The 14379-nt window shown below is 40.1% G+C and overlaps 1 long non-coding RNA gene across 1 annotated transcript in view; it reads left to right on the top strand.

Moving 5' to 3' along the window:
- The first annotated feature begins 511 nt into the window (after positions 1 to 511).
- The window catches only part of LOC115066962, a 39783-nt gene continuing 25915 nt past the window's right edge, over positions 512 to 14379 (top strand). Inside the window, exons 1-2 of the long non-coding RNA XR_003846401.1 lie at positions 512 to 648; positions 11369 to 11458. This is a non-coding gene — a long non-coding RNA (uncharacterized LOC115066962). The remainder of the gene's footprint in view (positions 649 to 11368; positions 11459 to 14379) is intronic.

Here is a 14379-nt window from a genome sequence, read left to right as displayed (position 1 = left end):
AAATCTCAAAAAACAATAAGGTGAAGAGCGACTGAGGAAAGCACCTGATGTCAACCTTTGGCCTCTATATGCTACCTCCTGCCCAGCACATGCACACACACAAACATGCACACACAAAAATAAAAATATAAATAAATAAAAAAAATTTTTAATTAAGAATTTTGTATCTTAATAATGGGTTTTATGTTTTGTCTTCTAGGAAAATGAGATTTGATGATTCTTATATTATTTTGGATGGACATTTTTTGCTAAATTGTAAATTTAATGTAATTTCATGAAATACGTTGCTTAACAACTAAAATAGCCACTTGCTTGATTGGTTTTACCCTGTGGCTGTGTCAGATATGTGCCATTCTGCCCACAGTTTCTTGTTTCTCATAACCAGTTATGACCCCCCCACCACCAGCTGTTTTGAAAAGTGGGCTGGTACTGGGGAGGCCACATCAGAGGAGTCTCCCCTCCACCGTGATGGCCCATGAAATTTTTTTCCAGCAACACAAACAAAGCATCAGGACAGTCTGGCTGAGCTCAAGGCTTGGTCAGAACAGGCCCAGCAGATTCATGAGCTTACTGTTTCCAGAAGGATACAGACAAATGGGCGGTGGAGGTGACTAGCATTTTGGCTTTCTGGTGACAGCTTCCTGAGACGTAAGTAATTATCCTCTCGGGAGATGACACTGACTTAGCTCACCATTCCTCCCACACTTTTTCTGTAGCTCAGGGCATATTTTGAAATGCTGGGAAATGAATACACCCTGTTAAATGTCAAAGTTTTTACTCGGTGTTTTCCACACCCTCCTAATGCTTACACAGTCCTTCAAGAGGATTTTGAGCTAGAAAGTTTATCTACAACGTGTGGGATGCTGAGAGTGATACACAGAAATGAGTAAATGTGCAACCCTTGAAGACTTATTAATCTAAGAGCATTATCAGTAACTAAAAGAAATGAACTAGGAAGTAGATAAGAATGTCAGTGTGTGATAAGTACAGGGTGTGGAGGTTTTGAAGTGTGGAGGAGTGGACTTTGAATTTCATCCCAGGGGTGTTGGCTACACATTATTTGATCTGTCCCTTTTATCAAAAGTGAAGTGGTTTACTTATAGACAAAATTGTAGGAAGACATAAAACCAAGACATTTCTACACAGCAAGCTTTCTCTGCAGGCAATGCATGTGAAAATAATCCAGTAATTACAATCTTCAATCATCATAATAAATAACTCCAATTTTTTTTTTCTCTTAAAGCTAAGTGGTCCATTACTGTGATGGTTAATCTTGATTGTCGACTTGACAGGATTTAGAATTACCATGGAAACAAATCTCCGTGTATGTCTATGAGGTTTTTCTAAGTTAGGTTGGAAGACTCACCCTAAATGTGGGCAGCACCATTCCATGGACTGGGGGCCCACCTGAGTAAAAAAGGAAAAGGGAACTGAACAGCAGCATTTGGCTCTCTGCTTCCCGACTATGGAGACGATATGGTCAGCTGCTCCTGCCACCATCCTTTCCCTACCATGATAGAGTGTACCCCCTGGAACTGTAAGCCAAAATAAGCCCTTCCTTAAATTGTTTCTATCAGGATTTTTTACTCAACAACCGGACACGTAACTAAGACAGTACCATTGTGAATTCTAGGTCAAATTTTGAATGCTTATTCTTGGGAAGCTACTTAGCTGGATATAGACAGTCTCACAGTGATGCACCTGCCCCCCCCCCACCTGTCTGATTGTTGTACCACTCCCCCTGCTTTGTTATATGACCGTCCATAATAGTCTCTTGGATGTTGGTGTTTCCTCATAAAATAGTTTGGTTTTGGTTTTATTGTGTTTTTATCTAAGCAATTTTTGTTCCAGGCTGTATCTCTCCCTTGTCTGTGTTACTTAAGAATAGTGGAAGAATGTGCTAATGTCACAACTAAAGCCAGTGCCAATTAGCTTAGCATCAGAACTGAACTGTAGAATTCTGACGTCAAAACTTACTTGAACTCATGCCAGGCATATAGCACAGGCCTTTAATCCCTACACTTGGGAGGCAGAGGTAGATAGATCTCTATGAGTTCCAGGCCAGCCAGGGCTGCATAGTGAAACCCTGTCTCAACAAAACAAAAACTTACCTGGGCTTGGTATGTGGTGGCACATGACTATCATCCCAGGACTCAGGAGGATCTCCTGTTCTAGACCAACCTGAGCTATATAAACATGATCTCAAAAACTTGGAGGGGAAGACTTACTTGGTTCTCAGATTTGTTGTCTAATTACTTTCTCTGTCCCCAACAGCATTAGCCTAATTTAAATTGTCTTACATAGAGCAGCATACTAGGTAAGATCTCTGATGTCAGACAGCATGAGTTTGAATCTTGGCTCTGCAACCACTGGTTTAATGTCTTTATCGGGTTACTTGATATCTTTGGGCCCCATCAGGGATCCTGATAGGACCTACTTAGTGAGGTTTCTGTGAGCATTGTTATTTTAAAATATTTAAGAGTAGTTTCTGACACAGAATAAGAAGTCTGTAAACTTTTATTTGAAGAATAATATCTGCTAATTTGACTAGGTATCAGGGGAAATAGAAGGATATGGATTTGAGGAGAGTTTGTTTAATCCTCTCTCCTTAACTTTGGGTAGGACCCACTTCTAAATAATACCATATGCAAAAGGTGGTGCAATATTGCTATGGTTTGAATGTCCTCACCAAAACGTACTGGGGTGTATTAAGAAGTGGACTAAATGGGACATATGAGAATAGGTTGTGAGGACTCATGGATGGATTAATGAACGGTGGGTTATTTTTAGAGAAAGTCTGTTAAAAAACCAGTTTGACTCTGCTCCTAATGTGCACACTTCTTTCCATGTGATTTCTTGGGACTCTGCAAAGTCCCTGCCAGCAAGAAGCCCCTCGCCAGATGCAGCTCATTGACCTTGGACCTCCAAGCCTCCAGAACTGGGAACTAGATAATCTTCTATTATTTCTAAATTAGCCAGTCTGCACTATTCAGTTATACAACAAAAAAAAAAATGGGAGAAGGTGACACAGTTGATACCTTGATTGCATCCCTGTGAGAGATCTTGAAGTAGAAGACTTGGATAGATATGTAGACTGGAATAAAACATTCAATCATGCTGTCTGGTCTGATTTTCTGGCTTTAAATTCATAACCAGGGCCAGCATAATGGCTCAGGAGGTAAAGGCACTTGCCACTGAGGCTGGTGTTTCAATGTTCAATCCCCAGAACCACATGGTAGAAAGAGAGAACTGATTCTGCCTAAGTTATCCTCTGACCTGTACACACACACTAGATGATAGATGATAGATACATGATAGATAGATAGATAGATAGATAGATAGATGATAGATAGATAGATAGATAGATAGATGATAGATGGTAGATGATAGAGATAGATAGATGATAGATAGATAGATGATAGAGATAGATGGATGATAGATGATAGATAGATAGATGATAGAGATAGATGATAGATAGATAGATAGATAGATGATGGGTGATAGATAGATAGATGATAGATAGATAGATGATAGAGATAGATGATAGAAATTTAATTTTTTTCATGGCTGAGGCCCACATTTCCTCCCCAGAGGTCAGTTCATCTCAGAATACATGGCCGCTTCCAGTCTGTTCATAGCCTTTTGTTTGGACTGTCATTATTGTACTTAGTATTCTTGTGTAGGAGGATAGATAGCTGGATGAATAGATATTGATAGATGATAGATAGATAGATGATAGATAGATAGTAGATAGTGATAGATAGATAGATAGATGATAGATAGATGATAGAGATAGATAGATGATAGATAGATAATAGATAGATAGATAGATGATAGATAGATGATAGAGATACATAGATAGATGATAGATGATAGAGAGATAGATGATAGATAGATAGATAGAACCAAAATTTAAATTCATAACACACAAACACTATCTACTGTATCTCTCTAGTCCACTCATTTTGTCATCCTCCAAGGTAACTGTTTCATGCTTTTTCCCCAGACATCTGTAATCTCCGCCATATTCACTCTAAACAAATAGACTTGCCCTCCCTTCCACTGAGAAACAATCAGAAGAGAACTGTCACAAGCTCCCACCACCACACCCACCCATCTACCTGTATCTAGGCTATGTTTTTATTTCACATACTTGTGATAAACTGCCCATGGTCCAATCTGGCTACCTGTGAACTAGATCCTGACTCTTTACCCCAGTGTTTGAATTCTTAATGAGTGCCTCTCAACTAAGATGTCTTTAACTGAACTCCTGATTTAGCTCTACATCTCTCCAAAACCTGGCTTTTCTCAGTCTTCTTATCTTTATGGTTTCTCAGCCTGAATATCTTAGAGTTGGGGCTTCACAGATGACTCGGTGGTTAGAACACTTGCTGCATTTTCAGAGGACTGAAATATGGTTCCCAACACCTATTTCAGGTAACTCACAACCGCCTTAACTCCAGCTCCAGAGGATCCAACACCCTCTTCTGGCCTCCTCAGGTACCTGCATGCCCATACATGCATACAGACACACAGGCATACAATACATGAACAATAATTTTTAATCTTAGAGTTATCCTTGACTCTTTTTGTTCATTCCAGAGCTGATCTTCAGTACATTTTATAGGTTCCATCTTCAAAATATACCCATAATCCTCCTGGTTTTCATCATTTTCTCTCATCCTCCTCCAATCCATCATCATTTCTTACCTGGCTTACAGTAATAGTCTCTCTTCCGGTCTTCATGCCTTTACCCTCGTTCCTCTTCAGTCATCAATATGGCAGCCAGAATGATCTTTGGACTTAGGTCACTTCTGTATTCAAATCATCAAGACTTCCTCACTTGGAGTAAAAGGCAGTATATCAGATGACCAGGCAGGTCCTATAGGTCTCTTCCCAACCCTACCCCCACCCCTGCTGAATGACTGGCTGCTCTTATGTTCTTCACATCCTGCCCTGGTTCACTAGACCCCAGCATCACTGCAGCTTAAGACTTGTACTGAGAGCAGCAAGAGGTTCCTGATGTTCATATTTGGCTTTTATTTTTCTTTTCAATAAGCCATCCTTCTGTCTTATGGGACAAAAGATAGTCACTATCACAGACCTGCATACACTGTGGGTTTGCCATCACACAGCTGACTTGCCTTTGCTAACACAGCAAGGGCACCAAGGATGCCATTGCATCCAAGTTGGTGTTCTCAGAGATGCCTTTCCTATCATCCTTTTATGAAATAACAAAAGCAGCAAATTCAGTCAAAATAACTTTTAGTGTTTTTAAAAGAAGAAAGTCAAATTTTAAATTTTATTGTTTTTATGCATGTTTATATATATGTATGTGTGTATACACACCTGTACATGTATGAAGGTGCATGTGCACATGTATACACATTTCATTCAGAGGCCAGAGGGCAACTTCAGATGTCATCCTCAGAAACGCTTTCCACCTCCTTTTGAGATAGGGTCTCTCACTGGCATGGAGCTTATCAAATGGGCTAGCCCGCTGGCCAGCAAGCCCCAGGAATTATCCTGCCTCCCTGCCTTCCCAGTACAAGGATTACAAGCATGTACCACATCCAGCTTCTTTAATCTGAGTTCTGGAGATTGAACCCAGGTCCTCATGCTTGCAAGGCAAGCATTTTACCAGTGGAGCCTCCCCCTTTAGGCTTTGTTTTGGAGGGGAGAGTTTGAGAGAGACATGGTCTCACTATGTTGCCCTGGTTGATCTGGAACTCACTAGGTAGGCCAAGCTAAACTTAAACTTGGGGGGATCCTCCTGCTTAGTCTCCTGTGCTGGGATTACAGGCATGCGTGCACCACCATGTCTGGCCTTAGATTTTCTTTTTATTACATAACTATCATAAACATTAAAATGTATAATGTATAAAACAATGAAGAAAGGAAGAAGAGAGAGAGAAGGAAGGAAGAAAGAGAACTGCTGACATGAACCTCCTACATGGAAGGATCATTTTCTTACAGACTTAGAGATTCTAAGTATTTCTTAAAAGTATTTACAATCCTTTGCAGCATTCTACTCTTTCCCTCTGTCCTCCCTAGGGGAATGAGAGGAACAACGTCTTTTTTGAAATCCTCACTTCATATTAACAGGCCACACCCTACCCTAGCTGAGATCATTTCTTGCCAAGGAGCCTTGGGAAAGAACTTGGGATTTGCTTTGTTTATGAGACCAGAACTTGTCCAACATTTCACAGAAGTAATTTCTGACTAGGTTTATCTTAACTGTAAGGCTATCTGGATTCTTGTTTTGATTGAGAAAGGAATTTGACTGCACTATATTTCTAGCAGATATAATAAATGAGCAATAAACTATAAACAGGCTACCACAATAGATTAAATCGTTTTGATTGAAAGGAAGGTACAAGCCAAGTATGGTGTCACATGCCTGTAATCTTAGCTTAGGGGAGGCTTAGGCCTTAGGAGGATGGAAACTTCAAGTACATACACACATACTCACTACACACACACACACACACACACACACAGAGACAGAGAGAGAGACAGAGAGAGAGACAGAGAGAGAGACAGAGAGAGACAGAGAGAGACAGAGAGAGAAAGAGAGAGACAGAGAGAGAGAACTAGTGTCTACAAAAGAGATCAGCACATCAAACTAACTGATTTAGTTAGCATGGCATTTCTAAGTCACTGAGCAATTTTGTCTTAACACAATACCATAGCAAGCTAAACAACAGGTGTCTATTCTCACATCTGTGCAGGTGGGGGAAGCGGAGCCCACAGGGTTGGGTTCTGGATTAACGACAGGTGCCTTCAGTAACTGCTAGATGATTCAAGTATCTGAATCCTTATCTTCAGTCACTGAATTTCCAAACTACTAAGTACACTCCCTGGTACTAATCAATTTAGATAAATATTGCAGAGCAATGTCTCAAAAGACAATAATGATGACAAATTAAATATCCATTACCTACTACATAATAGTTATATTTTATCTTTAAAAGGTATTTCTTAGTTCATCAACCCTCACATCATGCAGAGTAGCACAAACCTTTTTCTGTACCTGACCTAGTCACTCTCAGATGTTTGTGTTAGGACAGGGATAAACAAATGTGGTTCTGATTACTGCACTCTTTTCAAAAAGTATTCATGACAAAACAGTTGATTTATAAGGTAATCCTGAAATGTTTGTTTACAAATACCTAAGAAATAGTATATAGGTGATGGTATGTGTTAAGAGTTTATTCCTTTTGTTCTAGTTGCCCATATTAAACATGCATTTTTAGAGGACAAAATCAATGTGGAAGGAACTTTAGAAGTCACCGTGCCCTAACTCCCAATGCTTACATAAATCATTTCTTGAACATTTCCAACAGATAGGAGCTAATGAAGTTCTGAATTAGCTATTGCCAGATATTTCAAATGCTATCAAATCTGTGTTCCATGGAGATATGGATTCATTTTTATTGATGAAATAAACTTGCAAATCTTAGTAGATTAAAAACTTGGGTTTATTATATCACAGTTCTCTCAGTGAACAGTCTGGGTGGGCTCAACCAGATCCTTTACTTAGGGTTTCAAAAAGCTGACGTGAGAGGGTTGGTGGGACTATGCTGCTTATTGGGAGCTTCCTGGGAAGAATCTGCCTTCAGACTCTTCAGGTTTTTGCTCATTCTCTGGAAGTTATAAAACTGGTGTCTACTTCCGTGCCACCCTCAGATCCAGGCCAAGCTTTGCTCCTGGAGCTTCCTGCTTTTCTCTGCTTTCCATACAGCCTTTTCCAACACAAATGGACAGAGTTCTGCTTCTGCTTTTAGTCTCTCTGATCTCTCTGGCTCTGACTGGAGAGAGTTCTAAGGACTCCTGTAATCAGATTGCCTCCCTTACAAAACAATCCAGAATAACTTTTCTATGTTAAATTTTATAATGTAAATCTACAAACATTTCCTTTTCTCTCTTATTTGTGTTCTTGAATCTGAAGTACATGTCTTAGGAAAGCAGATGGTTGAGTCTTGCTCCTTTATCCAGTCTGACCATCTCTACCACTTTATTCATGCTTAACCTATTTATATTTAATGTACCACTAATATGGCTGAATTTATGCCAGCTATTTCCATAATTGCATTCCACAGATTTCATGCCATTTGGGGACTTCTATTCATCTTTTTTTTGCCTTATTTATGTTAAGCACGTACTTTAATATAACATTTTAATTACTGTTATTTTCATTAACTATAATTTTTGGTACTAATTTCCTGTGATTACTTTAGGAAATACACTGTTTTGCATGTTTTCATGGTCTACTTTTGGTTAATAATGACTTAAATTTGGTGAAGTATATGAACTTTGCTCCAAAATAGCTTCATTTTCTCATTAAATTACATATTCATGTTTATGGAACTTGATGGCATGGTGTTAGAGGATTAGTCCTTTATAGGTCTTCTAAAGAAAACAGGGCTAAGGATCTATCTCAGTTAGCGGAAGTCTTGCCTAGCATGAACAAACCCCTGAGTTCAATCCTTAGCAACACATCTGAATGTGGTGATATATGCCTATAATCCCAGCACTCAGGAGACAGACCTAGGAGGATTGGAAGGTTCAAGGCCATCTTTGGCTACATAGCAAGTTTAAGGTAAGTCTGAGATACATAAGATTGTGTCTCAAAAATAGATACAAAAATAGAAAGTAAGAGAAGGAAAAAGAAAGTGTCTTCTCATCTTATTTATGCACAGTTATCATTTCTGGCATTCTCCTTTTCTTCCTGTGAACTAAAATGCCATCTGGACCACTTCAGCCTCAAGCACTGCCTTCAGTGTTTCTTGAAAGCAAGCGTGCAGCAAAGAAGTCTCTAACATACATTTAAATCTGGGAATAGATTTCGCTTACTTTTCTTTTTTAAAGCATAGCTTTCCAGAATATAAAGTTCACCCGTTTGTTTCTGATAAAGTTTGATATTTTTGCTGAAACATGTTTCTCACTTTCCACCCAAATCAAGTCAGCACCTTCCAGCAGGGAAACTTCTGCTCTGAGTTGTTAGTCCCACCTGGCAGGCACCTCCAGCCTAGTAGAAGAAGGGATTGGGGGTGGAGGCATCCCTACACGAACAATACAGACTCTCCATGCTCAGACTGAAGGGCAACAGCTTCTTGTGAAGAAATGCTCATTAATTTGTTTTATGCTTTTGGTCTTTGCCTGGAGCCCTTAAACGATTGCTGTTTCTTAAGTATATGTGGAGTTTTATAACAGTCTGGGAGAGAGGACTTGTCACCGGATACATTCCTCTGATTTATACAGATTAAGTATTCTCAAAAGCTTTAGCTCTTAGAACAGCCACAGGCTTGAGAACTTTTTGATTGTATTAGTTCCTTGGGTCGGTCGTAGATGCCTATTCCTCTGGACTCTAGACTATCTCATTTTAACTTTATTTTTTTCCTGCTGGAAGTCAGAAAAATTATTTTTTTCTTTTTAAAAATATTTTATTGTTTAAGTACAAGTGTATTGCCTACATGTATGTGAGTGCACTGCATCATGCAATGCCTCGAAGGTCAGAAGATGGCATCGGATTCCCCTGGAACTGGAGTTACAGACTGCTTATAGCCACCGTGTGGGTGCTGGGAATCGAACCCAGGTCCTCTACAAGGGCAGTCAGTGCTCTTAACCACGGAGCTATCTCTCTAGGTCCAGAAAAAATATTTTTTTCATCAGAGATAACAGGGGACTCAGATTTACTTTATGGCATGATGTACTGCCATATGCACTGTTTCTTAAAAATAGAGATTTGGCTGTCTGGTGTCATGATTCATGCTTTTAATCTCAGCACTTTGGAGGCTGAGACAGGAAGATCACCATGAGTTTGAGGCCAGCCTGAGCTACAGAATGAGACTCTGTCTCAAAAATCCAGATGATATTTATGATGGTGGTGGTGGTGATGATGATTTGGGATTTTTTTTCATAACTATAAATGTAGTATAAGATTGTTTCAGAAAAATTTGAAAAGCACAGGAGAGATTTCTCTCATCAGAAATATTTTAAAGTGCTACCACTAAGAAAAATTTACTCAGCATGTTTGACATATTTAGTCTATTTTTATTGCTACCACCCAGAGAAAGACATGCTCAACATGTTTGACATATTGTCTATTTTTCTCTTTTCGCCCTACATGTTTCTCTCCTCTTCCCTCTCTGATGAACCATGGAGGGTCTCCCCTCCCCCCTCTCTTCCCTCCCTCTGTCCCTCCCTCTCTCCCTCTCTCCCCATGTGTGCATGTGTATATAGGAGAGACCATACATAAATTTACTTCTTAAGACTGTAGCCCTCTTCCAAGGTATTAAGATTTATTTTGTGGGGGCTGGAGAGATGGCTCAGCAGTTAAGAACACTGGCTGTTCTTACAGAAGACCCGGATTTGAATCCCAGCACCCACATAGCAGCTAACTCCAGTTCCAGGGGATCCTAACAACTGTCTGTAACTCCAGTTCCAGGGGATCCAACAGCCTTTTCTGTCCTCCGCAGGCATTGCACGATACCGGTGCTCTTACCTACATGCAGGCAATACACGCATACATATAAAATAAAAATAATACATAAAATATTTTTTTAAAAAAGATTTATTTTGTGAAAGGCTTTCTTATTATAGCAACTGATGGGTATATGCTGAGTATAAACAAGAAATCTATAAACCAAGTCTGAGTACAAATTCATATATTTTGGTTATCTAAAAATAAAGACTCCCTGTTTTAAAGAGAAACTAGATATTTACCGCCAAAAATTATACTGCTATTTATTTAGTTAGGTTTTTCTCTTTTTTTGGTGTTTTTTTAATTTGTATTTTGTTTTATAAGACAAGGTCTCCCTGTAGCCCCAGCTAGCCTGGAACTAGCTATGTAGAATAGGCTACCCTGGAACTCACAAAAATCTGCTTCTGCCTCTGCCTCCCAAGTGCTAGGATTAAAGGCATGTACCACCACGCTTGCCTGTTTTTGATTTTTCGAGACAGTATCTCATGTCTATATTGTTCTTTTATGTAAAAATGTTTCATCCTTGTGGTTACATATTGTATTCTTATGAATTTTTTAGTATATCAATATGGCTTGAGGCTGGATTTGCTTTTAAAAATTATTGGTGTGAGTTTTGTATGTTTTTGAGACAGGGTCTTGTTACGTTAACTATGAATATCCTGGAAGTTTCTGTGTAGCCCAGGCTGGCCACCTTGCAGTGATCCCCCTGCCTCTGCCCCCCAAATACTGAGGTTACAGACATGTACCATTTTGTTCCATTTATTATTGTTGACAGGATAGATTTATGTGGCCACAGGGTCTGAATGGAATATGACAGACCTGTTAATCAGGGGGTTGTGTGTGAAAAAGCCATCATATGAGTTCCCTGATTAATCCATTCAGGTCCAGTGACTGCCCCACTGAGAGCCACATATGGCACGGGAACAGGAACCTGAACGTCAGAGCAGAGATCCTCCATGGTTCATCAGAGAGGTAAGTCATTCACAGGATACACTCTGAGTTGCCAGGGACACCAAAAAATAAGAATGAGACAAAATGAAACTAAGGCCATCTGGCTGGAGAATTGTTTGAAACTTTTGTGAGTTCTTTTAAAAATGATAGGAGGGGCTGGAGAGACAGCTCAGCGGGTAAAGAGTCCTGGCTGCTCTTACAGAGGACCCAGGTTCAACTCCCAGAACCCACATGGCACCAGGCTAACAACTGTCCATAATTCCAGTTCTAGGGGCTCTGTCTGTCTTTTCTTATCTCCGCAGGCATAGCGTGACATGGGTATATTTACATACATACCAGCAGTACACTCATATACATAAAATAAAAATAATAAAATATTTTAAAATTTAAAAAGATAGGAGTTTGCACTTCTCCCTCAGCTCTCCATGCTCTTCATAAATACATTTAAAAAACATTGTTATTGCCACCCAACTTCACAGGGGACCCTATGCAGTCAGGACTGGCAGGTGCAGGGAGCTCTTGGCTCAGGCAGACAGAGGGACTTGGAGATCTGAAGGGCTAACGGAATCTTAAGTCTTTGAAAGAGGAGATTTCTGAAGTGGAGGGGTTTGAAAAGAGTTTGGGCTCAGGCTTAGAAATTTCTGAAGGTGAGGAAGATAGGATAACTGGGCTATTGGACAAGTTAGAGTATGTCGTGTTAAAGCATGGGAGTGAGTTTCTCCACCTGGAAAAATGGCTGTCCCATTCAGTAAAATATTGCATTATTACTAATGTAACTTCGGGAAATTCCCATGGGGTCCAGCCCCGGCGGGCGGGGGGGGGGGGGGGCTTGGGAACAGATGCAGGGAAATTAAAATGTCCTGATTGTGGGGGGTGTCTCTGCCCTGAGGTTCAGGTCCCTGTTCAGGTGCCACGTGTGTGGTTCCCTGGTGATCTAGTGGTTAGCATTTATCACTGTTGTGGTCCAGGTTCCTTACCTGGTCTCCAGACAGGGAGCCACATAGACTTCCATCAGAACAAACTCAGAATTAAGAGGAGAGGAGTTTCAATTTGACATCATGTTTTTCCCTCCTTATGGGAAACAGAAAGTGGCTTAGAGCCAGGACATAAAGTATTTGGAAAGACTAAATCCATCAATCAGCAGGACATGTCCTTTGGAGGGAGGAGCCACACCAATAGCAACATGTAGTGTGGGCTTTATTTTTAACCTTTAGGAACAATGTCCCTAAGCAAGGAAAAAATAAATGTTCTTCTTAGTCTTGACTTGTGCTCATTTGGGGGGTTAAGTCAGTAAGAAGTCATTGGCAGCTCATCAATTGGAGGGGTGCTGAACCGGAAATGGAGTAGCCACCCCACCCCATCACTTTCAGTTCAGCAAGAAGAGGAAACTCAATTCCCTCAGGAGCTGACACAGAATGAGCAGGAGGGGCCATCACTTTCAAAGCCCAAGGCATTTCCCTGAATGCTCAGGCAAAGCCTGGAAAGGAATATTTCCTCCAGCAGTTGAGGCTGAAATTTCACAATGACTAAGGGGCTTCTCAAATGGGGGAATTTAGAGTTTGAGGAGCAACCCAGCAGTGGCCTGAAGGAAGAGAGGAGCGAGAGGGTAGAGAGATTAGTGAATGGTCAGCTTGGACTCAGGTCCCATTTGGTAGCTGATCTTGACTCAGTCCTAGGGGAAGTTAGTATGCTAAGATGCATGCCAGTGCCACTTCCAGAGCTCACAACTGTAAGAAAATGCAACTGTAGCCAGGTGGGTTTTTATTGGTGACAATGCTTTTGCCTACTGAGAACACCATAGTTTATAGTTATTTAAATAAAGTAATTCAGTGCCATGACTTTGAGTTCCCTACAAGCAGAATAATTGGATAACCACTTATGCGCTCTACATCCAAATAACAGAATCTTGTGTGTGTGTGTGTGTGTGTGTGTGTGTGTGTGTGTGTGTGTGTGTTGCTAGGGACAGAACCCAGGGTTTCATGCTTGCTGGGCAAAGGCTAAGGCTGAAATACACTGAAATACAACACAGCTCCAAATGTCTTTAATACACAGACTGGCTTGGCCCTCACCACATCTATATATTAATGTGTGTAATGTCTTTTCGTAACCCAAAGGCTTATGAATTGCTTCCCCAAGCAAAAGCTGAATTCTCTGTAGAGCTATAAAACATAGTTTGCAAAATTACAATGTTTTGTAATCTGTGACTGCTATCCAAAAATTGTTTTAAGATGACTGAAATTTTTCCTGGATTCTTGTTCAGAGTTTATTTCTGGTCTCTAGAATCTTAACTATCTCATCAAGAATATTTTCTTCTTTTTATTTTTTGAGGTTCTCACTCTAGCTCAGGCTGGTGTTGAACTTACTATGTAGTTCAGGCTAGCCTCAAATTTGAATTCATGACAATCTTCCTGCCTTAGCATCGTGACTGCTGGAATTACAAAGCCACTATGCCCAGCTGAGAATATTTTCTTTAAAATTTGATACTCTTCTTCTTATGAACAATGTCTTTAGACACCAAAAGTATTCATTAATCATACAAATTCCCTAGGCTAGAAAGAGAAGACTCATGTGACCTGACTGTTTCAGGCTGGATTTTCAACTCTGTTGCCTACCAGTATGGTCAAGCAAAACTGCCTTTTCCCACTCATGGGCTTTCGGTGTTCATTTAGGTTATTCTAACAAAGATCACATGGGATACTCTTCTTCTTATGAACAATGTCTTTAGACACCAAAAGTATTCATTAATCATACAAATTCCCTAGGCTAGAAAGAGAAGACTCATGTGACCTGACTGTTTCAGGCTGGATTTTCAACTCTGTTGCCTACCAGTATGGTCAAGCAAAACTGCCTTTTCCCACTCATGGGCTTTCGGTGTTCATTTAGGTTATTCTAACAAAGATCACAATTGCCATACTTAACCCTTGATTGAAAACTATATCTTT

This window comes from Nannospalax galili, unplaced genomic scaffold (assembly GCF_000622305.1).
Source record: "Nannospalax galili isolate Female #2095 unplaced genomic scaffold, S.galili_v1.0 scaffold884, whole genome shotgun sequence".
Lineage (NCBI taxonomy): Eukaryota > Metazoa > Chordata > Mammalia > Rodentia > Spalacidae > Nannospalax > Nannospalax galili.
The sequence above is the reverse complement of the archived record's forward strand: the minus strand, read 5'-3'. Positions and strand labels throughout refer to the sequence as shown.